Below are 26604 nucleotides of genomic sequence, written 5' to 3' on the forward strand. Positions count from 1 at the left end.
CATAAAGGATCATTTTCTTATTTAATACATCCTTTTGAGATGCCTTGTCAACGCACACAGACGTTAGAGCTGAACAAATATTTTGTACACAAGACGGCAGTGCGATATTAGTTTTCCTGTCTTCTTGATGGATTCAGAGGTCCTTGCTCACCACATAACTTTACAGCTAAGGAACAGTAGCTTGGAAAATACCCAACTCAACAAGTGAGCATGTTGGTTGCTCTTGCTCTGAATGCAAGGAGCTGTTTTTTTTTCGCATTAATCATTATTAACCAGAAACAGCTGCACAACTGGTCGCATTTGTGATTATGTCACTTCTCTGCTTCAGCAAGGTCAATAAAAAACTCTGAAAGTAGTAGAGAAAAACTGAATTAAAATCATATTAGCAATTCTGAGCGATATCTGCATACAGGCAATCCAATAAGAACATTGAAATCTTTGAATATCATCTCTCTATATATTGCGCTGCTTTTTACTTGGAGTAAAACTATTGGATTGGAGGAATGCTAACCGCTGGGTTAAAATGTATTGTTGTTATTTGGAGAAATCAATGAACTCGTGATTTTATATGTTTTAAAAGACGGTCATGCACACAGAAAAAAGACAGTGCTGATTATTTTTCTGGAGACGGAGCACTGATGACCTATCCGAGCCAATTGATAAAGCCCACCCAGTGGATACTCTAGCAGAACGTGGAAGAATGTTCACCATTGTAACCAAGGCAACCACAGGAACAACATCAAGAAGCACAATCAATTCCCCATTTAAATCTTTCGTGTAAGGTATGCTATGTGAAAGTATGAAGTAAATCCTCTGATCTCTTTTGAACATGGACAAGGTATTTCTGATGGAGCGCTATGAGCAAAGATTTAATAAACTACTCCTGCCGATAATTCAGCTTGAAGAAGTAAAAGCCTCACAAACAAAAGCAGCTCGCTACCACAGCCAATATTAAATGTACTTGGTGGCACATTACCATGTGCACTGGCTCAAAAGTGATCTCAGCAGATGTTATTCCCTACGTAAAGCTGAAAGCGCTGATGAGCATTTCCATTGAGAAAAAATAAATCTGCCTTGATGTTAAACATAGAGAGCCTGTCTTTTAGACGTTCTCCCTCTAAACACCTTGTGCAGCCTCCCGACAGACTAACAAAAAGCGCATTTTCACCAACTCAATTTATAATACGCCCCTCAAAACTCACAACCAAATAACAATCCATCCGTATATTTGAATTCCAAGATCCATTCAAGGCAACTTGGCTCTTCGCAAGCAAATAATTTCAGGGAAGAATCTCAGTTTAGTCAACTACTGGTGCATTCAGCACACACCTTGCTTTTGCTTGTCAGGGTGGCCGAGTGGTCTAAGGCGCCAGACTCAAGGATGTGTGTTTTTTCAGCTGGCTTGGGTGTTCTGGTCTCCAAATGGAGGCGTGGGTTCAAACCCCACTCCTGACTGCTTCTGTTTTTACCTCTCTTGAATTGTTCCAGTGCTAGCTGACAGTGAATGACTGAAATATAAAAGCAGCAGAAGAAAGCAAGCAACTCAGTGCAATTTGTGAGTATTCTGCACTGTTAAAATGCACAGGTTTTCATACTTTTTGGAATTTGTAGCTCAAGAAGTGACTCCTGTTTCATTTTCTATTCACCAACTCGATTTGCATTCCGCCCCTCACACCTCACAACAGAATAACAAACGGCTTCATGTGCCACACCATTCCCCTGTAGATTCGGTTTGCACTATGAATTAGGCGACCCCAAATGAAATATTTTAGTGTTGGCTCAAATGTGAGGAATTTCATGAACCCTCAAAAAGGAACGCTTTCAGAGAATGCCAGCAATTCAAAGCGTGTAGGCAGCAATTCTGCAATTTATTTTATCGGGGCTGGTGCTTTCCGAGTCGATGGCTCCGCATTAGAAATGAGAAGTGCTGAACTCTAAACATGTTCTTGCCATTACTGCTACTCCTGCTCCTACTCCTTCGTCCTCGAAAAAAGAAAAGACAGGCATGTTTTGAGTCTCAAAATGATCTTCTGGATCCACAAGAAACATGTAAATTTGATTGATTCCGCAGTATTTTGGATGTACTGTACTTATAACTTCCATCGAAGAGAGATTTCATCAGTTGCATGAAATTGAAACTTTCGACTTTTTGTCTGGTATTGAAAATATGTTAAAAAAAAACATAAACAATTTTCTAATGAACAACTCATGAAGTATTGCCAGGATCTATATTTAGCGTTTGGTAGTGATAACACTGCTGATATTGACTGAGTAGAAATCTATGTTGTATTGACAGCTTTATCTGAAGCAAGAAATCCTAGAACGCCATCTATGAAGTTTTAGGATTCATACCAAAAGATGCCTTTTGTTTCCCACCCCAACTGCTGCTATTGCATTACACATTATGTGAACATTACCAGTTTTGGTAGCTTTGGGGCATGATTTTCCTAAACTGAAACTTATTACAAAATTATTTAAGATGAACCATGTCCAAAAATTGTAAATCAGGACTAATTTTAATATCAAATGAAATTACTACAGAAGAAAAGGTTTGATTTATATAACTTATTTTTTTTATTTTTTGAAATGGGCTCACACATTCAGATTCGTTCTCAGTGGTTCTTGCTCACCAAATAACTTAAAAGCTGAAGAAGAATGCTACGAAAAATACTAATCAAAATACAAAATAATAATCATTATTAACCAGAAACAGCAAAAAAACTGGTCACATTTGTGATTATGTCGCTTCTCTGCTTCAGCAAGGTCAATAAAGGACTCTCTGAAAGTAGTAAAACACTAAAGAACTGCAAAACTGAATTCAGAATCATATTAGGAATTCTGAGTGATGCCTGCTTACATGCAATCCAATACGGATGTTGTCTTTAAATAAGAATTCTCTATGTTTCCCTGCCTTTTCCCTGGAGTGAAACTATTGGATTGAAGGAATTCTTATCACAGGTTTACAAGGTGTCGTTGATATTTGGAGAAATCTATGAACTCGTGATTTTTATATACTTTAAATAACGGCCATACGCACAGAATAAAATGACAGTACTGATGATTTTTTCCTGAGACGAAGCACAGATTATCTTTCCAACACAGCTGATAAAGGCAAGCCAATAGATACTCTAGCAGAACATAAAAAAACAGAATCAATTCCCCACTTAGATCTGATATCTGAGGTATGCAATCAGGACTCTGTATTAGCTACTATTGATCCATGCAGGACACAGCACAATTTGAGCCACCACTTAGACCTGGTGCCCTCTTGTCTTGGATGAGATTGGCACAGCGATTGATTACTGGGGATCATCTTCTTCATCCCTGAACTACCTCACTCACACCGAGATCCCTGGCTGTAGTCCCCTTTACCTAAAGTGGGGTCTCCCTCACTGTCATCCACACTGTATCCAGAAGGTGCCGCATCAGAGAGGAGTCTCCCTGTGAACAGAAGAGCAGGTCAGTAATCTCGCTGTCATTCTGACACATACTGGCTTGTCAGAGACTATTTCTCTTCCAGGTAGTGTTTATTTCTAATGACAAAGGCTAATGCAGGCTGGTACAGAGTGTACTACCAAGTCTTATTTATGATAACTCACCTGACACTGTGTCTGGGCTCTGGGGCACAGTTACAGCATCATCATAGTACTCTGGAGCCTCTTCTTTCACAGAAGTCATCAGCTCTCCTGAAGCACACAGAGACAGTTTTACTGTTACACATCAGATTTAAAATACAGGGGATCAGGCAACCTGATTATATAATACATTTCAAACCCATTCCATTTTTTTAAATTGAGATGGTGACTGACAACAGTGCAGCCTGTATCAGAACAGAGAAGGCAATGCTTTGTATCCTTGTGAAATATTTGAAGAGGAGCTGGACACTGGCAGCAGAATAAACAGACTCAGTGTGATGTGGTCTGCAGTACATAGAGGAGAGAGACTCAGAGTTTCTGGGATTGGTACAAGGTTTCTCTTTGGGACTGGACTGAAATAACCCACCTGACAAGGCATCTGGACTCTGAGGTATAGTTACAGCATCGTCATAGTACTCTGGGGCCTCTTCTTTCACAGAGGACATCAGCTCTCCTAAAGCACACAGAGCAGAGCTTCACTGTCACTGTCACACATCAGAACACTGATTCACTCGGCGTCAACATGACAGAACAGCAATCACTTGAAAACAATGTTCCACACTCCGTAAGCAAGAACTTCAGTGTTTGCAGTCACCCGATATGCCGATAGTCAAAGGAGCGCAAAACACGAAGCGTCAAAAGACAAGATGAGTTGATGGAAAGAGGGTTGAATTGATGAGCACAAAAGTTCAGCTCGTACAATAGGCAACGAAGGTCCCAGCGTCGTCATCGCACTTGAAAGGACTGCCTTGCAGACCAAGGGCAGTGGGCGGTGCCTGGCAAGAGGGGCAGAGGCGTTAAGACATGATGCCAAGAAACATGAAGCGCGGGGGATTAGCTCAAATGGTAGAGCGCTCGCTTCGCATGCGAGAGATAGCGGGATCGATTCCCGCATCCTCCAGGTCTGAGTTTGGAGCTCTGGGAGCCCGGTGCTCTAATTTAGCCTCTGCGACTTCTGATAGGTGCTCCTCCGTTGTGGAGAGAATGTCCTTCAGTTGTCAAGCGTTGAAGGGCCACACCTCCTTCCCAACCTCAGTCTGCACTGAGTGCGTCTCCAGCATTTTCTCGTCCAGTTTGTCAGCTTAGCAAGTGAGAAGTATATCCGAGTGAAAACAGTGCTGATAATACTCTCACAAATTGTTAGAAGACGTGCTTTTGATCATCGATTGCTTAACAATCACATTTGTTCGACTTGAGCCATCAAGCTCGTAGTTTTCCTTCAAATCTTGAAAGCTCTCAGTGAGAACATCATAGGCTGCAGGACGCCCCGTAACTTGAGTACTTCAACAGAAAGAAGAGCAGACAGCTCCACAAATATGCGAGGCGCAGAGAGCGCAAGGCGAGCCGCACACGTTTCGGTGGCTGAGAGAGGGCAGTTTTTGCTTTTGCATTTCCCAAGTAAGGACGCATGACAACAAGCGATCGCGGTGCTCATCTACGACATAGTGGTGATGAGTTTTCAGTACGTGTTCTTTTGAACGAGCAATGAGGTTGCCGCCTTGGAGAGCTGACTGCACGCTCTCATTGTGCCACGTGATGAGAATTCGCCAGGCTCGTTCAGTCATTAGTCACATTCCATCGTTTGCCATAAGCAGACGCTGCGAAGTGATGTGGATATCAGTTCCCAGTCTTGTGGAAGAGGAGGAAAAGAGCACACGAGGGCTCGTCCGGGAGTTGAACCCGGGACCTCTCGCACCCTAAGCGAGAATCATACCACTAGACCAACGAGCCACGGCAACATTGGCTATTTCAATCTGTCAGTGAGCTTGAGGATGGGGGAGAGGCGTCATTCGCTCGTCCAGTCAGACCTTCATCAATAAGTCAAGAAAGCCGCAATTACACGGCTGCCTTGCAGACGAAGGGCAGTGAACTTTGCCTGGTAAGAGGGGAACAAGTGGCACTAGGTGACGCCGAGGCATAAGCCCCAGCAAGCGGGTTTGGCTTGTATGGTACAGCGCTTGCCTTGCATGTGGGAAGTAGCAGCATCAATTCCTGCGTTCTCTAGGTGTGTGCTTAGAGCTTGATGTGCTGAAAGGTGTCTTTTAGCCTGTGGTCATGCCTTTCATGGAGAGCATCGTGCAGCTGTCAAGCATTTCGCAGCCACGCCCCCTTTTCATCTTCTCTCTGGCTTAAGCGTCTCCGCCACTCTCTCTTGACATTTCATGTCAGCATGTCAGAAGTCCGAGTGACATTTTTAATGGCTGAGTGAGGGCACGATGCTGAAGCAGAGAGGCCACTTCAGCCAGAGAGACTTGTGCTAGGTGAGATCTGAAAGACGGACTCGCAACAGAAACAGACCAAAAAAGTATCGGTGAGATCAAAAGGCAAATGCAACATCCAGCAGAGGGCGTCGCAAGATTAGTGTATAGGTGACTGAAATTCACGTGAGGCAAACTTTCCGACACATGCACTGCAGCCGGCCTCATTGGCGTAGTAGGTAGTGTGTCAATCTCATAATCTGAAGGTCGTGAGTTTGTTCCTCACATGGGGCAGGGTTGCTTCCTCTCTTGCTCTTTTCAGACTCTTGTGCCAACTGTTCACTCATAACCACGTCTGGAATGCGTGACCTTTACACGGGCGAGAAGCAACGCCGCATCCCTTTCCTAAAGAACATTCACATTCAGAAATAAGTCAAGAAATTTGCCATTACTTTCGCTCGCGCTGCTGTCGGCCTGCCCATGTTGCCAAAGAAAGATTCACTCGGCGTCAGCATGACAGAACAGCGATCACTTGAAAACAATGTTCCACACTCCGTAAGCAAGAACTTCAGTGTTTGCAGTCACCCGATATGCCGATAGTCAAAGGAGCGCAAAACACGAAGCGTCAAAAGACAAGATGAGTTGATGGAAAGAGCGTTGAATTGATGAGCACAAAAGTTCAGCTCGTACAATAGGCAACGAAGGTCCCAGCGTCGTCATCACACTTGAAAGGACTGCCTTGCAGACTAAGTGCAGTGGGAGGTTGGTGTTTTGAGACGGAGGCATTGGGATGGTGGGCTGAGATCTATTCTTCTTAAGGAATTCTTCATCGTGAAAGATCGGTCCACAGGTCATCCAAAGAACTCAGGGAATCATGTGCTACTGAAGGGAGTGAAGTGCTGAAACACATGACATGCCCCCTTGATCTCACATGCACAATTCTGCTGCAACATGCACAGCTACCGTCCACACCAGGCAGTGGGGCTTCAGCAGAATTTGCTACACCACCTGCAATTACATATCCAGCTGCACACATATACATGGCCCCTCTGTCCTTTTCAGGATCTCAAAAAAAGCAAAAAGCATAGCGTGGTTTTCCTGCCACCTGATTGACCTCATCTCCCTCAGAATATGCCCCGCCACATTCATTGCTGAAGCAGGACGTAGGCTAACGGACATGTCAGAACAGTGAGGTTCAACGATCTCTCCAAAATATTGTGGTTGTAGTGGAAGAGATATGTTTTAAATTGTACCTTGGTATTTCAAACTCTCTCTAGAATGTTTTCCATTTCTATTTTATTTTGACAGGAACTGTTAAAAGGCTAATGACACTAGATGAAAAGAGAAGAAAGAAAACACAACGTTTCAGCCGTGGAGCCTTCTTCAGGTGTGAGGGCTCCACGGCTGAAATGTTGTGTTTTCTTTCTTTTCTTTTAAGCATGGAATAGACCTATTACTTGTTCCTTTGCAGCCTACACATGGTGACGCAGCTCCCCACCTGAACTGCTAATGATACTAGATGCCTGGTAGTTTGTGGTACTTGGTTATTGTCTTATGTTTGCTCAAACTGCATATGTGTTGTAGCGGCGAGGCTTATTAATAAGAAAGAATTAAGTGTTCTGAGCCTTCCCAAATGAGGCCCCATCTCTGTTCATCTCTGTGGTGCAGCCACAGAGAAACTATTCATGCAGGCTGATTTAAGGTTTCCTTTGATAAGGGACAGCTCCCAAAGGGGGATGCACTTAGCTAAGCCTGGCTATCATGATCAATGGTCATCCATTGGCGCCTATCTGTCTAGGGAGTGCCAGATGGACTGCATTCCTAGGTGTCAGGAGTAAATGACTCATATCTCACCTTGATCAACCAATCAGGGACTGGTAGGGCCAAGTAACCCACGTGGGACTCTGATGCCCATGGAACGTTCAGCCAATCAACGAGCTGGAGTTCCTCCAGGTAAAAACAGGCAACACAGAGAGCCTGTAGTAAGATTCAGGAGAATTCTGTGGACTTTTCTAAAGGGAATTCAAAGGAGAATTCCAGGGCAGGACGGCCCAGGAGCAGAAGGCTCCCAAGGGCAGGACATTCTCACAGCGCACCTCCTGACCATCTTGAGACTCAGCCCGGACAACCACGGAACGGCCAGTGTGTCCGAGTGCCAGAACTTTCCTTTGTTCTAAGAGTCTAGAGCGGAGGTTGCCAGAGAGTAACCAGAGGATCCACCCGAGGTTAGCACCAGCAGCAGGCCTCGTGAACAGGTCGGAACTGTGGACAGCTGAATCACTATTCAGAACTAGCGCTTCATCAGGAACGAACCGGTCTTTTTCCTGACTTGCTGGGACCCACAGTCATCTTTTCTCCTGTGCGCAAACTTTGCTAGTTAAAGCCAACACTAACCAGCCGGTCAGTGAGCATCAGCACCACACCGTCACAAGCCGCACAGCACAGCCTGGCACCGAGCCAGAGAGCGCGGATTGGACAGCAACAGCCTGCAACTGTTTCTTTGAGTCTGCAGGAGATCTGAATCCCCAGAGATTGGATGAGTATTCAACTTCACTGCATTACAGCTAGAGAATTCAATTGTTATCCCAACCAGTTGATATCACTTTAATTCCTAAGAGTTATGTACTTGTTTTGAGAATCTAATATAGAAGTTATAACCAAGTTCATTTACGAAACGGTCTAAATGAATGATATATTGAACGTATGTCCTTTTGATATGTGTAACACTTTGTATCTGACTGAATATATACCTTTTGTATTCTGATAACCCTCTCGATAAGATCTGTTAGGTTTATATGCATATTCTATGTATTAATAAATGTATCCTCGTGTATTAGTACCTGTGTGTGTGCGTTGTTCGAGTTATGTCGCATGGTTGGATTCTAAAGCCATCAAAAGAATCAATTTTGTGATTTACTGCTACAATTAATAATTGTCCCAGTAAATGCCCAAACCCTACAGAACTGGTGCCTTCAGAGAGCACACTACAGTGTGATTGCATATTTTTGTGTATTTTCATATGTCAATATTTAATTCACTCACATTCCTTTATGCTTGGAAGGAAGGCAGATTGGATTTGGCACAGGACGCCTGCTCATATATGTTGATCTTTGTTGGGCTGGAAAAACAATGATAAAAAGTGAATGAAAAAAGATCTCTCCAACATTTCCCTTCTCTTGGCCATGGTTACACTGCCCTTTCTTTCCATCTTTTGTCCTTCTACAAAGATTCCAGGGCTCTTTATCCACCATAATATCAGAAGCCAAAAATAACCATCTAATGTGTAAACAGCATTTGTAATGTTGGTAGCTGGAAGAGGTTAAGTATGTTTGCAAGACCTAGTTGATTACACCACAGACTTACCTTGTTTTTTTTCTCTTTTAAAGGCTGTGCTGGACTGTACCACTATCATAGAAGATTTTTTTCAAGACACATCGCAGTTCCATAGTAGAGTTTATCAACAGTAGAATTCCATAGGACATTATTTATCAACATCTAACATTACCCAGTGTGAGACTCTGCCAGTAAACCTCAGAGCATTGAGTTCTCCACTAGTGAAGATGGCTTTCTGAAGTCATGAAATCCACTGCTGGGATGCCTGAGAGACAGTGATTGAATCCTGGCTGGAATTAGGCTCTCTGTTAGTGTTGATCTGTGGGAATTATGTGGTAAAAAGGGAAAACTCCTTTACTTTAGTCACTTTGAAAGTTCAAATGTACAGATCTTCAGAAACCCCAGTCTGAAGGGTGAAGCAGGTTCTGCTCAAGGAGTTGCCTGCGTTTTGCTCCATTCAATCCAAGCAGATAGTCCAACATTTGCCTTTTCTTGGCCATGATTACACTGCCCTTTCTTTCATCTTTGTACTTCTACAAAGATTTCAGGACTCTTAATCCACCATAATATCAGAAGCCAAAATTAACCTTCTAACATGTACAAATCATTTGCAGTGAAAGGAGGTGGAAGGGTTTAAGAATGTTTGTAAGACCTGGTTGATTACCACACATAGACATACTTTGTTGTCAGTTTTTTTTTTTTCTCTTTGAAAGGCTATAGGAGGGGTTTGATGGACTGTACCACTATCATAGAAGATATTTTTCTTCTAAGGACACTTATGTAGCGGCAAGGCGTATTTAAAATACAGGAATTAAGTTTGCTGCTCCCTTGCCAGTCCCTCTCTCCCTCATCTCAGTGCAGCTGGATACAGAGAGGCCATTCCATCTGGTTCACATTTAAGGTGTTTTGCTAGCTGATAGAGTTTCCTGATAAGGAACAGCTCCCAAGGCTGAGATTCACCAGCCACCCTAATAAATGGTCATCTCTGGCGCCTTACTGTCTGGGAGATTCCATGGGAGAGGCTCATCCCAAGGTTTACAACCCTAAGGTCAGAGGTCACTGTTACTCATCCTCCACCTCAATCAGCCAATCAGGAACTGGTAGGGCAGGGTAACCCCACGTGGGTCTCGAATGCCCGCGGAACTTTAAGCCACTGAACTACCGTAGTTCCTCCAGATAAAACAGGCAGCACAATGCCCAGAAGGTGCCCCTAACAAAAAGATCTGCCCAAGGTTAGCCCAGCTGACAGCCTCGTGAACCACCGGTACTCCACCGCCAAAGCTCGCCTGATCAACGAGTGAACTACGGTCGGAACTGTCGACAGCTGAATCTCAGGATTCAGGGCTAGCGCTACATCGGGAACGAACTGGTCTTCTTCCCATCTAAAGAGTGTGACTGGCTTGGACCCGCAGTCACTTTCCATATGCACAAGCTCTGCTAGTTTCAGCCAACACTAACTAGCCGGTCTTCAAAGAGCATCAGCAGCGCATCGCAGCAGGAATCTCTCCCTCCTCTCCTTCTCGCCAGCCGCACCGGCCACTGCCTGGCACCGAGCCAGAGAGTGCCGATTGCACACAGCAACAGCCTGCCACTACTTCTTTGTGTCCGCGGGAGATCTGAATCCACACAGATCGGATGAGTATTCAACATTCTGCATTACAGTTCGAGAATTCAATTGTTACCTCAACCACAATTGATATCAATCTAATACCTATGAGTGATGTACTTGCTTTTGAGTATCTAGTGTAGAAGTTGTAATCCCAGTTCATTTACGAAACAGTCTAAATGAATGGTATACTGAATGTATGTCCCTCTTGGTTTGGAACTCTTCATGATTTAATATATACCTTTTGTATTCTGCTAACCCACACTCTTAAGATCTGTTATGTTTATATGCACATTTTATGTATTAATAAGTGTATTAGTATCTGTGTGTGTGCGTTAATGAGTTAACTCACAAGGTCGGTTTTCTAATAGCCATCAAAGAATCATTTTGTGACTTACTGCTACAATTAATAATTGTCCCAGTAAATACACAAAACCCCTACACATTCATGGAAACCAATATTTACCTGCTAATCCAGAATGCAGCAGAGAACAGTTGGACAGAAGGTTAGTATTTGTCGATACTGCATCACAGAAGTCAGTCTCTTCCCCCTCATTATGCAGGCTGACTTGTTGAACGATGAACTGTCCTCCAGTGACTGTCAGCTGCAATCACTGACTCAGACATGGTGTTGATCCATTGATGGCACTTTGGCTGATTTGGTTAACATGCTTTCCTCTTAAAACAGGAGATGCTGAGTTCAAATCCCAGCAGTGCTTGTCTTACAAAATGAATCACTATGGATGATTACGTACAGCTTGATTTTGTTTAACGCAAGTTTTCATTTTCTTTCTGGAACAACTTGCTTTTCATGAAATTCATACAGCTTGTGAAAGATGAAATACAAATCTTGCCTTGTATATCGCAGGCTGGTAAGAAAAAAGCATTATTTTCTTTTTTTAAGCTTGCAAATGGAGAAAAGGGACACATGTGAGTCTCTGTTAATTGAAAGGTTAGTGGTTTGAGCCCACCCAGAAATGCACTTCTCATTATTGCAATGTAAACCTCATCTCTACTTATTCGGATTTCTTAGCAAAACCTTAACCCACTTGATATTTGCAAGACATGTGAATGTTTTTGTTAAACAATTAAGTATGTAAGTCAATATCACTGGGAATGGCCAATAATGACCAACATTCAAGGACATCATATTCAGCCAAGGACTGAACGGCTGGCAGAAGAATTCATTTATGCTCTTGATGCATCCTTAGTTAGAATATTTAAAATTACGACACAGATTTGTTGGAGAACTTGACAAGCAAAAAAGACAGTTGGACAGCATGATTATGTTAGGACTGTACATTTGTATTTTAATACTTTTGTATATTTATCTTAATTTTAATATACATGTAACCATAAGTGCTGTTCTATGTAAATAAATTTTGTTGTATTTTATCATATTTTAGCTGAGGGCACAAGGGGGTATATTATACCTTTCGAAACTTCCAAGACAACTACAGTATAACAGAGGCTCATACTTTAATATAATTTGCTTTAAAAGAAAACCACAATTTGTACGATATCATCCCTCAATATCGACGTTCAAATGAAGGATTTAAAGAAGCAACAGCGATAGGAGAGTACATTGATTTTGGACCAATGTTTGCATCTGAACAATCCTTCCTCCTGGAAAGAAGAAAAAACAGGTATGTTTTGAGTCTCATGATGATGCTCTTCTGGATAAAAAAAACAGTGCAAATTTGTTTCGGATGTATTTTAGATAAAATTATAACTGTCATCGAAGAGAACTTTGATCAGTTGAATGCAGTTGAAACTTTTGACATTTTATATGATGACAGGACGTACATTTAGGACTCAGTACCGATAACGCTGCTGCTATTGATGGAGTAGAAATAAGTGTATTGGCAATTTTATCTGAGGCAAGAAGTACTAGAACACCTCCTATAAAAATGTTAGGATTCAGAGCAAGAAATATTTTTCCACTTCACCCAATGGTATTGCATTAACGAGGCTGAAGCTGGCTTCTTATTCGCCAGCTTCTTCTTCTGCCTTAAATGCTGCTGCTGTGATGTTATGCCGCCTTTCGCCTGTAGATGGCTCTTTACAGTAATTTTTAAAAGTACTAATCGGGATGGATTACTGTATTTATCCTCAGTAAATGGGAATATGTAAGTAGTGACTATCCAAATAACATTTTTGTGTGAAACACATTTCAGAAAATTGTAAACCAATTTTCAAAACTCACAGTAACACAAACACAATAAGTAAATAAGACAAAACAGAAGTTCACAGGCACTTTCTGCATATTTACCACGACCTTGCCTTCTGACCATAAAAAGTCTTAAAATCTTGCATTTTACAAGAACTTTTTAATATAAATGGGACGTCTAGAACATGGCATATGAGAATATATGGTTAACCGAGGATGAGCAACGGGTGATGGCACTTTCTGCTTCTTGCTATAAACCTACCCCCTGGTTATAAAAACATCTAAAAATTCTGACACTGAGGTGTGAGAGACAATGGAACAGACTATCAAAATCCTGAACTTTAGGAAATTTTACTGTGCCATTTTTTTAAATATGACCCTGTGAACATGGCATGTCCCTCCTTCCTCATTATCAAAACATCTCAATGTTCCGACACTATGTACATTGGTAATTACAACACTTCACTGTTGCATTTCTGAGTTGTGACATTGTGAACATGGCATGTTAAAGTATATAGACAATCTAGATCAGAACAGGCTTAATGCAATTCATAGTGATTTATCATTTTCTTACTTTCTAAATGAAAAAAAAAATTCAGTGATTATGACACTTCGGTATGACATAAAATATGCTTCAATGACAGAATAAATAATCATGGAAAAAATACCCACAGTAGACATTCATATTTGTGATTATAGGAAATTTAAATATCAGGTGAGTAGCTGCGTCAGCATGCGTAGGCTGCAAAGGAACAAGTAAAGGGTTATTCCATGCTGAAAAGAGAAGAAAGGAAACACAACGTGTTGGCCGTGGAGCCTTCTTCAGGTGTGAGAAAGACAAGGCAGTATGCAAAGATCATTTTCTTTTTATCTTTGCTGACTGCAGTTTATCTTTGATGACAACATCAAAGACATTAAGGAATTCTTACGGCTAACAGCTCCACATCAACTTCCTTCTATAACTAACCTCATCAGATCTCTCAACTCCCAACTCTTCCAGTTTCTCACTTCAGAGAAGGATAAAAAACTCAATCATCCTCTACAGAGAAAAACCATCAACACCCCTACCACCTCCACCAATCCTAACCTTGTTGTTACTATACCCTCTGACCTTTCCCTTTCACCCCTTTGCATCCTCAGCTAACATATTTTAATATTACAACACAATTACAACAGATTGTACAGTATTTACAGTTTAAAATTAGGGTAAATATGTCAAAATATCAAAATCCAGATGCACAGTGCTAACAAAACAATGCTTGTCAAGCTCTCAAACAAATCTGCGTTGTATTTTTAAAATATTTCAGCAGAGGATGTGAGGGGAGTATAAATGACGATTAGACGATCATTTTCCTTGGGTGAATATGGTTTTCTGGGGAGTTGCGATGTTGGGCATTATTGGACATTTTTGACACGTGTTGAACAGTCGCATCTCCTACAAATATTAAAATGGCTATGGTTTAGCTGAGAAATCCAATCGACCTATGCAAAAACAATGTTTACATCGCAAAAAAAAAACACGTCCCTGGGTGGACTTGAACCACCAACCTTACGGTTCATAGCCGAACGCGCTAACCGATTGCACCACAGAGACTGACTGGTGGAGTCTTTTCTCGAATCAAAAAAAAATCTCTTACCGTTCTTTTTGCCAGCCGGTAATATTTCTTCTGCACTGATAACCAAGAACTGAATTTCATGTTTCGCAAGCTGTGTGAATTTCATCAAAAAACAAGTTTTCCAGAAAGGAAATGAACACATGCATTTAACGAAATCAAGCCCTTTGTGAGTGCCCAAAATGGTAAGATCTATACTACAAGATAGGAAGAAATACACGGCTGGGATTTGAACATAGGTTCTTTTGTTTAATAGAAAGGTGCTTTAACCAACGAAGCTATGGTGACAAGATAACCATCACCTTTAACAGCTACTTGGACACACCGCTCTGAGACATCTGCGTTCAGAAAGCGCTGAAACTGCTCTCAGAGAAAATTGCCTCTTTTACATACAGTAGCAGCCCCGACACTGAGAAACGAAAAGAAATGGCTTTTATTGGGCATTTTTCATGTCCAATGCGTTTGACATCTCCCAAGGGCGACAGAGTTCTTTTGCGACACTATTTCTTCTTCTTTTTTCTTGCTGTACGTTTTGATAAAAAACGAAAAATCGTGCAAGGGAAAAATGTATTTTTTTCATAGAGAAAATGTGCACCAGGAAATGTTGTGTTGAGAAGAAGTGATTTAACATGATACGTGACCTAATTTATCGGAGCAAATGCTCACCCAGCAAGGTCTGGAGAAGTTGGAGAGTCTGGGGGATGTGATAATTATACGGTGTTGTGGAAGAAAACAGTCTTTCTTTGAATTCTCAATCAATCGGAATTTCGGAATCGGAATCGAAATTTTAGACGTGGCGGTGGATTACTAGTAGCGACGCTGAGCACACTATGAGGGAATTCAGGTTATGTGAAATGCCAGCGGTTTAATAAATAACGCATCTGATTTCGGATCGTAAGATTGTAGGTTCGACTTCTACCTGGCTCGTTTAAATTTTATTCGAGCTCCTCAGTAATATCTTTTATGTAATGAACCGCACCTGAAAGCAAACATTGGGTCTGTTTCCTTTGTTTTCCAGCATGAAATAGCAAATCGTTACAAAAAGTACCTGCTATTGTCCAATAGCGGGTTTTTTTTCAAATTACATTTTCAGGCTTCAGACACTTTTTAATAAAACAAAAGTGTCCGGAAACTCCCTAACTTTCAGGTTTGCTTGAACCTGTATTAAAAGAAGTTATTTTAAACTTCCGGGATTCCATTCTCTGATGTAGCTGTCTCTAAAGACAGAGGTGATGTTTCGCAGATTTGAACTGTGCCTTCTCTCTTGTGTTCAAGGGTATTCGCTGTGTGAGACCCTAACTGCGTGTCCTGTAGGGTTCTATTGTGTTTAGATTATCTATGTGGTGTACAGATAGAACTCAACTACATGGTGTGAATTCCGTGTTCAGGACCAACAGAACCTGATAAACTAATAGCAGACCTCGACGCGATTTGAACACGCAGCCTTCTAATGGGGAGTCAGACATGCTACCTTTGCGCCACAGATATCAGCAATTTTGAAATCCCCAAAGGAGACAAATCAGCTTCACAAAAAATTCTCCTGTGAAGCGCGCCGCTCTTCCGAAGAGAGTCTCTTCTTCCCAGACCACATTTTATTCTTCCTGCGCAGCTCTTGTGCAGGTGTTGTTCTCGATAACAGATCCAGGAACACTGACTGTTTTTCTATTTTTTTTAAATCAAATACCCCATGGTGCAACGGTAGCACGTCTGACTCTAAATCCCGAAGTTATTTTTCAAAGTATATCGGAGTCAACTGACACTGATCAGGTTCTGCTGCTGCTGAACCCGCAGTCTTCACCTTAAAGTTCAATTCCCCAAGCCTTCTGACCTTATATGTCCATCCCTTCTCGTCAAATTTCGTATTTTCACAGGGTACCCTACAGAAATCGCAGTATAGAATGAAAAACTCCAGTAGATCTCGGCCGCTGTTGGTGATTTTCCTTTAAAAACAAATTAACCTCCGGAAATTTTACGGAGTGTATAACTTTCACCGAGACTGAGAAGTGTTAAGCTGTACATGGGTTTTTGTGGCTCGGTTGTTAACCAAAAGGGTGGTGGTTTGAGCCCTCTCAGGGACACTATGAGCCTTTTAATGTACACACCAGTCTCACTTCATCTCCACAGCCGGTCTTGTACCACAATTAAATACGGAGCCCGCAGCGGGTAGTAGGCTCGCAAATATAGCTCACTGTGTATAAAATGAAGAAGCACAGGTTAGTTTCTTACCTGCAAGTTGCAGAGCCTTACGCAACTTGTACCATTAGCTGAGGTTTGAGCCCTGCACGGGCTATTAGTTGAAAGACCATTGTAAATGACGTGTAAGAGATTTATCCAGCTGGCTTTTATGTTTCACACTAAATTGAGATCTTGAAACCAAAAGAGTTAGAAATATGGAACACAACCGTTGTTCCCCAAGAAGGAAAGCTGTTTTGTACTGACGTCACTCCTTTTTATGTAACCCAGATTGTGAAGACAACTCTGCCCTATCAAAGGAAAATGTTACACAAAAGTTGGAAAGCACACTCTGAACCCATCTGTATATTTGATTCCCGCGATCTGTTCAAAGCTGCTTAGTGCTTCGCAAGCAAATCAAATCATTTCAGGGAAGAAACTCAGTTTAGTGAACTACTTTTGTATTTTCACTCATTGAATTTGATCTTTGTATTCTCTTTGCATTCTCAGCAATAATATTTCAAAATTACAGTTCAGATTTATTGGAAAACTTCACAAGCATTATTAGGTTAGGACTGTACAATTGTTTTTTAATATCTTGGTATATTTACCTTCATTTTAATATAGATATAACCATAAATGTTGTTAAGCATATTGTACTTTTGTCGTACTTTTTAAAACATTTTAGCTGAGGACACACGGCGACTATTATACCTTGTGATACATGGAAGACATCTGTAAACGAAGATGTAACAATAAAATTGGCAATTAACAGAAAACCACAATTTGTATAATATTATTCCTCGATATCAATGATCAATTGAAGGATTTGAAGAAACTATCAAAGAAACAGCAGCAATAGCAGATGACTTTGGTTTTGAACCCAACTTTACACCTCAATAATCCATTTGTCCTCGAAAAAAGAAAAGACAGGCATATTTTGAGTCTCATAATTATCCTCTTCTCGATCCAAAAGAAACGTTGATTGCTTCTGTCCTTTTTTGGATTTTCTTACGAAGATCTCACGAAGTATTGCCAGGATCTATATTTAGTGTTCGGTAGCGATAACACTGCTGATATTGATTGAGTAAAAATCTATGATGTATTGACAGCTTTATCTGAAGCGAGAAATCCTCGAACGCCGCTTATGAAGTGTTGGGATTCATACCAAGAAATGCCTTTTGTTTTCCCACCCAAAATGCTACTATTACATTACACATTATGCAAACATAACCAGTTTTAGTAGCTTCTGGGCGCGATTTTCCAAAACTGAAACTAATTACAAATTATTTAAGATGAACCATGTCCAAAAATTGTAAATCAGGATTAATATAATATCAAATGAAATTACTACAGAAGAAAATGTTTAACTGAAATATGAATGACTATGCAAGCCTACAAAATAGAACAATTCAATATTTATAACTTATTTTTTTATTTTTTGAGAAATGGGCTCACAAACCGGAAGACACTAACGTTTCTCTTCGTTAGAGTATGTGAATAACAGTTTAACCCCAAATGTCTGTAATTGTGATTCTGTTAAAATTCAAAAAACCATCTATCAATAGTAAGAAATTATTAAGAAAGGAAGCAATTGTGTTATTTCATAAACTGTAAGACATGAAGACATTTACAGGTTATATCCTTTGCTTTGTCTTTTAACGCAAGCATTCAGGATCCAAGCCCATGTTCGGACGGTTGTGTTTCTCTTGTAATCATCAAATGGCATTGTTTTGTCCGTCAGTTCCTTCTCGAGTTGTACCATGGATATTTTATGCCATCAATACTTTTCATGCTCTTTTGCATTTTCCTTCACATCCGGAAAAAAACACTCAAGGCGTTCTTGTCACTGTGCTACACAGTACAGGACACACAATGAGGAATTCGCGCAGCTTTCAGCTCAGTGCGGAATCCAGATGGAGGACTCGCTCGGTGAATGATCTCTCAGGAAAACCCGGGTGAGATTCAACATCCCGGGTGAGGTTTTTCTGCAACAGCCATGACAAGTGTGAAGACGTTCTCTGGATTTCCTGAATGTGACTTTAAATTAGTTCACATTCTTTGGTAGTTAACAGAACTAAATGCTTTGGAGGTACATTTAAAACTGCAGAGAACACTGTAGCACTTCGAGTTTAATTGTGTAAACCTGGCTCTCTATGAGCACGAGCAAAGAGTTCTCACTCAACAGAAGACAGCAATGTGAGCACAGTAACATAAAGCACTTGGAGATGCCCGGGATTGAACCCAGGACCTCATACATGCAAAGCATATGCTCTACCACTGAGCTACATCCCCCACATAAAAGGCTGTGGAAGTGACTTAGAGATGTGCAGGTGCTCACAGAACACAATCCATCTTTTGCATCTTTTAAGTGCTCTTGATTAAACTATGCATAGAAAAACAGCAGTACTGATGATTTTCATGGACTGATGCACACTTGTTCTGTACAACTCCAGTGATAAAACCTTGTCTGTAAATATTGTAGAACGTAAAAGGGTGAAACAATGCTCCAACTACAGGAATGGTAACAGAAAGGATCATTTTCTTATTTAATACATCCTTTTGAGATGCCTTGTCAACGCACACAGACGTTAGAGCTGAACAAATATTTTGTACACAAGACGGCAGTGCGATATTAGAATTCCTGTCTTCTTGATGGATTCAGACTCCTTCTCAGAGGTCCATGCTCGCCAAATAAGTTTACAGCTCTAGCGGCAATGCTTGTTAATAAGACAGAATTAAGCGTTGCTGTGCTTTCCTAAATGAGGCCCCATCTCACTCTCCCTCTCTGTGGTGCAGCCACAGAGAAAGTATTCATGCAGGCTGATTAAAGATGTTTTCTTTTGATAAGGGACAGTTCCCAAACGGAGATGCACTTAGCTAAGCCTGGCTATCATGATCAATGGTCATCCATTGGCACCTATCTGTCTAGGGAGTGCCGAATGGACATCTGGACTGCATTCCTAAGTGTCAGGAGTAAGTGACTCATATCTCACCTTCATCAACCAATCAGGGATTGCCAGGGCGTGGTAACACCACGTGGGTCTCCAATGCCCGCCAAACTCTCAACCAATCAGCACACATCTGTGTCTTGGTCAAAAAGGGAGCAAAAGAGTAGCTCGGAAAATACCCAACTCAACAAGCAAGCGCGTTGGTTGCTCTTGCTCTTAATGCAAGGAGCTGTTTTTTTTCCGCATTAATCATTATTAACCAGAAACAGCTGCACAACTGGTCGCATTTGTGGTTATGTCACTTCTCTGCTTCAGCAAGGTCAATAAAAGACTCTGAAAGTAGTAGAGAAAAACTGAATTAAAATCATATTAGCAATTCTGAGCGATATCTGCATACAGGCAATCCAATAAGAATGTTGAAATCTTTGAATATCATCTCTCTATATATTGCGCTGCTTTTTACTTGGAGTAAAACTATTGGATTGGAGGAATGCTAACCGCTGGGTTAAAATGTATTGTTGTTATTTGGAGAAATCAATGAACTCGTGATTTCATAATCACGTTTTAAAAGACGGTCATGTGCACAGAAAAAAGACAGTGCTGATTATTTTTCTGGAGACGGAGCACTGATGACCTATCCGAGCCAATTGATAAAGCTCACCCAGTGGATACTCTAGCAGAACATGGAAGAAAGTTCACCATTGTAACCAAGGCAACCACAGGAACAACATCAAGAAGCACAATCAATTCCCCATTTAAATCTTTCGTGTAAGGTATGCTATGTGAAAGCATGAAGTAAATCCCCTGATCTCTTTTGAACATGGACAAGGTATTTCTGATGGAGCGCTATGAGCAAAGATTTAATAAGCTAGTCCTGCCGATGATTCAGCTTAAAGAAGTAAAAGCTTCACAAACAAAAGCAGCTCGCTACCACAGCCAATATTAAATATAATTGGTGGCACTTTACCATGTGCACTGGCTCAAAAGTGATCTCGGCAGACGTTGTTCCCTACGTAAAGCTGAAAGCGCCAAAGAGCATTTCCATTGAGAAAAAAAAAATCTGCCTTGATGTTAAACATAGAGGGCCGGTCTTTTAGAAGTTCTCCCTCTAAACACCTTGTGCAGCCTCCCGACAGACTAACATAAAGCGCCTTTTCACCAACTCAATTTATAATACACCCCTCAAAACTCACAACCGAATAACAATCCATCCGTATATTTGATTTCCAAGATCCATTCAAGGCAACTTGGCTCTTCGCAAGCAAATAATTTCAGGGAAGAATCTCAGTTTAGTCAACTACTGGTGCATTCAGCACACCACTTGCTTTTGCTTGTCAGGGTGGCCGAGTGGTCTAAGGCGCCAGACTCAAAGATGTGTGTTTTTTCAGCTGGCTTGGGTGTTCTGGTCTCCAAATGGAGGCGTGGGTTCAAATCCTGACCGCTTCTGTTTTTACCTCTCTTGAATTGTTCCAGTGCTAGCTGACAGTGAATGACTGAAATATAAAAGCAGCAGAAGAAAGCAAGCAACTCAGTGCAATTTGTGAGTATTCTGCACTGTTAAAATGCACAGGTTTTCATACTTTTTGGAATTTGTAGCTCAAGAAGTGACTCCTGTTTCATTTTCTATTCACCAACTCGATTTGCATTCCGCCCCTCACACCTCACAACAGAATAACAAACGGCTTCATGTGCCACAGCATTCCCCTGTAGATTCGGTTTGCACTATGAATTAGGTGACCCCGAATGAAATATTTTAGTGTTGGCTCAAATGTGAGGAATTTCATGAACCCTCAAAAAGGAACGCTTTCAGAGAATGCCAGCAATTCAAAGCGTGTAAGCAGCAATTCTGCAATTTATTTTATCGGGGCTGGTGCTTTCCGAGTCGATGGCTCCGCATTAGAAATGAGAAGTGCTGAACTCTAAACATGTTCTTGCCATTACTGCTACTCCTGCTGCTACTCCTTCGTCCTCGAAAAAAGAAAAGACAGGCATGTTTTGAGTCTCAAAATGATCTTCTGGATCCACAAGAAACATGTAAATTTGATTGATTCCGCAGTATTTTGGATGTACTGTACTTATAACTTCCATCGAAGAGAGATTTCATCAGTTGCATGAAATTGAAACTTTCGACTTTTTGTCTGGTATTGAAAATATGTTAAAAAAAACATAAACAATTTTCTAATGAACAACTCATGAAGTATTGCCAGGATCTATATTTAGCGTTTGGTAGTGATAACACTGCTGATATTGACTGAGTAGAAATCTATGTTGTATTGACAGCTTTATCTGAAGCAAGAAATCCTAGAACGCCCTCTATGAAGTTTTAGGATTCATACCAAAAGATGCCTTTTGTTTCCCACCCCAACTGCTGCTATTGCATTACACATTATGTGAACATTACCAGTTTTGGTAGCTTCTGGGCATGATTTTCCTAAACTGAAACTTATTACAAAATTATTTAAGATGAACCATGTCCAAAAATTGTAAATCAGGACTAATTTTAATATCAAATGAAATTACTACAGAAGAAAAGGTTTGATTTATATAACTTATTTTTTTTATTTTTTGAAATGGGCTCACACATTCAGACTCGTTCTCAGTGGTTCTTGCTCACCAAATAACTTAAAAGCTGAGGAAGAATGCTACGAAAAATACTAATCAAAATACAAAATAATAATCATTATTAACCAGAAACAGCAAAAAAACTGGTCACATTTGTGATTATGTCGCTTCTCTGCTTCAGCAAGGTCAATAAAGGACTCTCTGAAAGTAGTAAAACACTAAAGAACTGCAAAACTGAATTCAGAATCATATTAGGAATTCTGAGTGATGCCTGCTTACATGCAATCCAATACGGATGTTGTCTTTAAATAAGAATTCTCTATGTTTCCCTGCCTTTTCCCTGGAGTGAAACTATTGGATTGAAGGAATTCTTATCACAGGTTTACAAGGTGTCGTTGATATTTGGAGAAATCTATGAACTCGTGATTTTTATATACTTTAAATAACAGCCATACGCACAGAATAAAATGACGGTACTGATGATTTTTTTCTGAGACGAAGCACAGATTATCTTTCCAACACAGCTGATAAAGGCAAGCCAATAGATACTCTAGCAGAACATAAAAAAAACAGAATCAATTCCCCACTTAGATCTGACATGTGAGGTATGCTTTGTGATCGCTTGAAGTAAAACCCACGATCTCTTTTGAACTTGGACAAGTTATTTCTGATAGAGCGCTATGCAGAAAGACTTTATCAGCTCTACCTCTGAGGACGACTCGACTTGAAGACGCAGAACGATAAAAGGAACACAACCGACATCATAATTGAGGGCACACTGTGATTTTCACTGAATCAAAAGTGATCTTGGTAGACAAACTTCCCTGCTGAAGGTGGAAACGAGAATTTGTGTTGAAAAGACGAAACATTTTTTTTCCCTGCTTTGATGTTAAGCTGATAAAATAGCTTTTGCTCCATTTATCAAAAAAACACATGTCCCCCCATTGGATTCCTAAACAGTAGGAAGGTGGTTCTAACACAAAAACACCAGACAGCAATGGGATTGGATTCCACACCTCCGAAAAGACTGAAGCCTTAAGCCAGAGCCTTAAACCACTGAGCCACATTACCTGCCTGGATAAAACAGGGTGGCTTTTGCTCTTGTCGCCCGACTTAGTGGCGTTATGACCGTGGAACCAACTGCACCTGCTTTTTCTGAGATGCTTCCCCTCTCATGGCAAGATCTCGACTTCTTTAACACCTCTGGATATAGTTCTTCTGTGAAACAGGCTTCACACCTCTGCGTACAGCGCCCTTGATGTCATTTTATTTTTACAGCAGCCGCATCCGGAAAGTTGTGTCTTTTATTTTTTATTTGAACAACAAAACTACATACAATACAAAAAAGAGCACATATAACGTATCAAGAAAATCGTCAGCGGTACATGCTATAATACAATTACACTTTATGAAAAACGATTACACAAGGTAAATAAAGATAAGGTCCACACAGCTTGTTCTTACATTTCGAAAGAGTCCGTAAATACCCCTTTATGTCTATTTTGAACTGTTCAAACGTAGGACTCTTCCCAGACCATTTCACTCTATACCACATTCCTAAACGAGGATGCATCTCCTGTTTTAGAACTATTTTGGCCGTGTGGCTTATACAACACACCCACAGTATTCTAATGGTGGACTGCAGATCTGTGCTATAGTTCAGTCGAATTCGAAGGATCCAGCAATCGTACTGGATTTGAATGGGATTCTGAAATGTCTCTTGCAAAAGTATTTGGGTTTGCTTGAACCTTTGATAAAAAAAAGTGATCTGATCTGAAACTACCCAGCTTACAATCTCTGAGGTAGTTGTCACTAAACTCGGACGTGATGTGGCACACATGTGCCGTGTGCCTTTACTTTTGTAAAAAACTGGTATCGGGAAAAGTTTCTTAATATTTCTTTTGATTAGCATGCAAGAAAATGTGATCATTACCTATGGAATTTCCCGCCAGCCTGGAGCTTGAATTCACAACCTTGAGATTCAGTGTTCAAGAGTCACAGAAGAGGTCGGCCTGGTCTTCAGTCTGCCAACAATAAGCTCCGGCAGTGCTCCTCTGTAAAGCAGATTGTTCAGATCGGTTATGTGGGACGGCACTTCGATATTAAGATCGTTTGCAGCACACGCATGGTTTCCCCCCTTCACGCAAAAAACATAGACGAAGGAAGCTCTCTTGTCTTGGGCTGCTGACTCCCGGATTTAAAGCGCTCTGGGTGCCAGCTAAGTCTCTAACAAGCACACTATAAAGACAGGAATTACACTTTGCTCACGTCACGCATGGAATGGCGAGGCTACTTGTTCCAATATTATCTAGTCACACCTCATATGGTGCCGATTCCTGGTTTTCATTAAAGAAAGAGCACTGCAAACACCGTAAACAGTGCAAAACGTGTGATGAAAGAAGTCTTTTCCCCCCTTTGTCTAAAGCAGAACACAGCGGAGTCATGCCGAGGGTTGTGAGATCAAGATTTCAGTGGAGCACTGTCGTCTACGTCTTTAGCTACATGAGTAGAACATCCTCTTGTACACGGAAAGCAGATTGAGATCCTCTGACATGAAAAGTGCCAGATAAAAGCCATTTCTCATCCTTTCTCTTAGTGGTGGAGCTATCGCATGTACAGATGCAGCCATTCAAAATGAGCGGTAAAAACCCGCAGTGCAGTAACCAACCCGCAGGGCACCGTAGGGCACCGCGGTAAGTGATTGGCTGGCCAAAATGACCGACAGGGGCACTCGTGGTGCATTGGTTGGTAGTGAAAAGATTTAATCATTCAATGTCTTTACTGTGCACATTTCAATCCACTTAGTTTTGAATATTTATATGGAATTTTACCACTAAAGGGAAATTTTAGTAGCTGAGCATAAAAAGAAGAGGAGCATAACGCATCTGAAGGTCATAAACGATATTAATTTTGGAACATAAACATACAGTATATAGCTGGTCTTGGTACTTTAAAGAAAAAAATACACACCAGTATTCCATTTCTCCCTAAACATTTTAAGCTTTGAAGTCTTTAACTAACGTGATACCAGAGTCAACAAGCATACTTTTAGAATTTGATTAAAAGGGAATATAATATGGAATCGCGTATCTAAAGAATTTAATAACGGTATGATTATATCCGTGTACTGCGACAGGGCTGTGTAGGGCTGTTTTGCCTGCCTGTTCATGCGACCTGTCTTGTAGCCTACTGGTCTAGGTGTGTGACTACCAACTGGCAGGTTGTGTGCTCGAAGCCAGCTGGTTCTGGACTTTTCATTTAACAAACATTTCTTCGAAAAAATAGAATAGCGATATTATGGACAATCAATTGACTTTTATATTTCAAAATATCGCAACATGATCGATATTTGCGATATTTTGAACATATCTTCCCTTCTGACAGCGGTTCCTGCTTCTAGTGTGTGTGTGTGCAACAGAGTAAATTTTTATAGAGAAATGGAGGCTGGACAGTATGTGTTACAATATAAACATTTATATTGATTTAAATCGTGTTCTGATTTAAATCGCAAACGCGTGTTTAATTATGTGTTTTTTAATCATAATCAGGCTAATGCATTTCTACATTTTCTGTATGAACCAGCTTAGAGGTTCATACAGAAAGACAGCTTGTGTTTAAATTGAGTGTAAGGTAATTTATGCTTCTAAAGTCATGGTCAGCATTTATTATTGTACTGTGCTGTAAACTTTTTCTGTGCCTAGTCACATTATTTTATTGCATTTTTATTGCGTTATTAAATCCGGTGGCGCTGTGTGTTAGTTTCCTGACTCCCATGTTACATGGTCTGTGATTGAATCCCATAGAACTATGACTTTATTTTTTAACAAACATTTCTTTGAAAAAATGAAACGTTTCCCTTGGTCAGAGATTAAATAAAACCTCACTCGCACCAAACAAATTTATATTTCTAAATATCACAAAATACGTTCATTGTCTTCCAATCAAGTCGAGTTGACATTGGAAGCCTGCCACACCCGGACTGTTAAACCAACGCATTAGCACGTCAAAGCCCATCGAGGGTATTGAGCCAGTATTGGCTTTAGTATTCCCCCCTCTCCCCTCAGTTCAATTCAAGGTGTTTTATTTGCATGACAGATGGGTACAAGCAGTGTTGGGTATGTATATTGTAACGCTTACGGCAGACAGGCACTGTGTAAGAGCCGGCGCACCAGAGCAGCGTACCGAGGGAGCGTCTGCATTTCTAACTTAGTTTTTAAAATTAGTCAAGCAATATGAAGCATCTCCTTTTACTTAGTGCCTGAGCATAAAAAGAATAGGAGCATACTGCAACGCATGTGAAGTCCATAAACGATATTAATTTTGGAACTTAAACATACAGTATATGGCTGGTCTCGGTACTTTAA

At 40.8% G+C, this 26604-nt stretch overlaps 5 non-coding genes across 5 annotated transcripts; 2 read left to right on the forward strand and 3 right to left on the reverse strand.

The window, feature by feature from the left end:
- Positions 1-1342: 1342 nt before the first annotated feature.
- Positions 1343-1455, forward strand: trnal-caa (transfer RNA leucine (anticodon CAA)). Its single transcript has 2 exons — positions 1343-1380; positions 1410-1455. It is a non-coding gene; the product is annotated as a tRNA-Leu (tRNA).
- A 3008-nt stretch (positions 1456-4463) lies between these two features.
- On the forward strand, positions 4464-4536 carry trnaa-cgc (transfer RNA alanine (anticodon CGC)). Its single transcript has one exon. It is a non-coding gene; the product is annotated as a tRNA-Ala (tRNA).
- Positions 4537-5294: 758 nt separating this feature from the next.
- On the reverse strand, positions 5295-5366 carry trnap-agg (transfer RNA proline (anticodon AGG)). The gene has a single exon. It is a non-coding gene; the product is annotated as a tRNA-Pro (tRNA).
- Positions 5367-14462: 9096 nt separating this feature from the next.
- Positions 14463-14536, reverse strand: trnah-aug (transfer RNA histidin (anticodon AUG)). Its single transcript has one exon. It is a non-coding gene; the product is annotated as a tRNA-His (tRNA).
- Positions 14537-18950: 4414 nt separating this feature from the next.
- Positions 18951-19022, reverse strand: trnaa-ugc (transfer RNA alanine (anticodon UGC)). The gene has a single exon. It is a non-coding gene; the product is annotated as a tRNA-Ala (tRNA).
- Positions 19023-26604: the final 7582 nt, after the last annotated feature.

This window comes from Atractosteus spatula, unplaced genomic scaffold, assembly GCF_055471065.1.
Source record: "Atractosteus spatula isolate fAtrSpa1 unplaced genomic scaffold, fAtrSpa1.hap1 Scaffold_18, whole genome shotgun sequence".
Classification (NCBI taxonomy): domain Eukaryota; kingdom Metazoa; phylum Chordata; class Actinopteri; order Semionotiformes; family Lepisosteidae; genus Atractosteus; species Atractosteus spatula.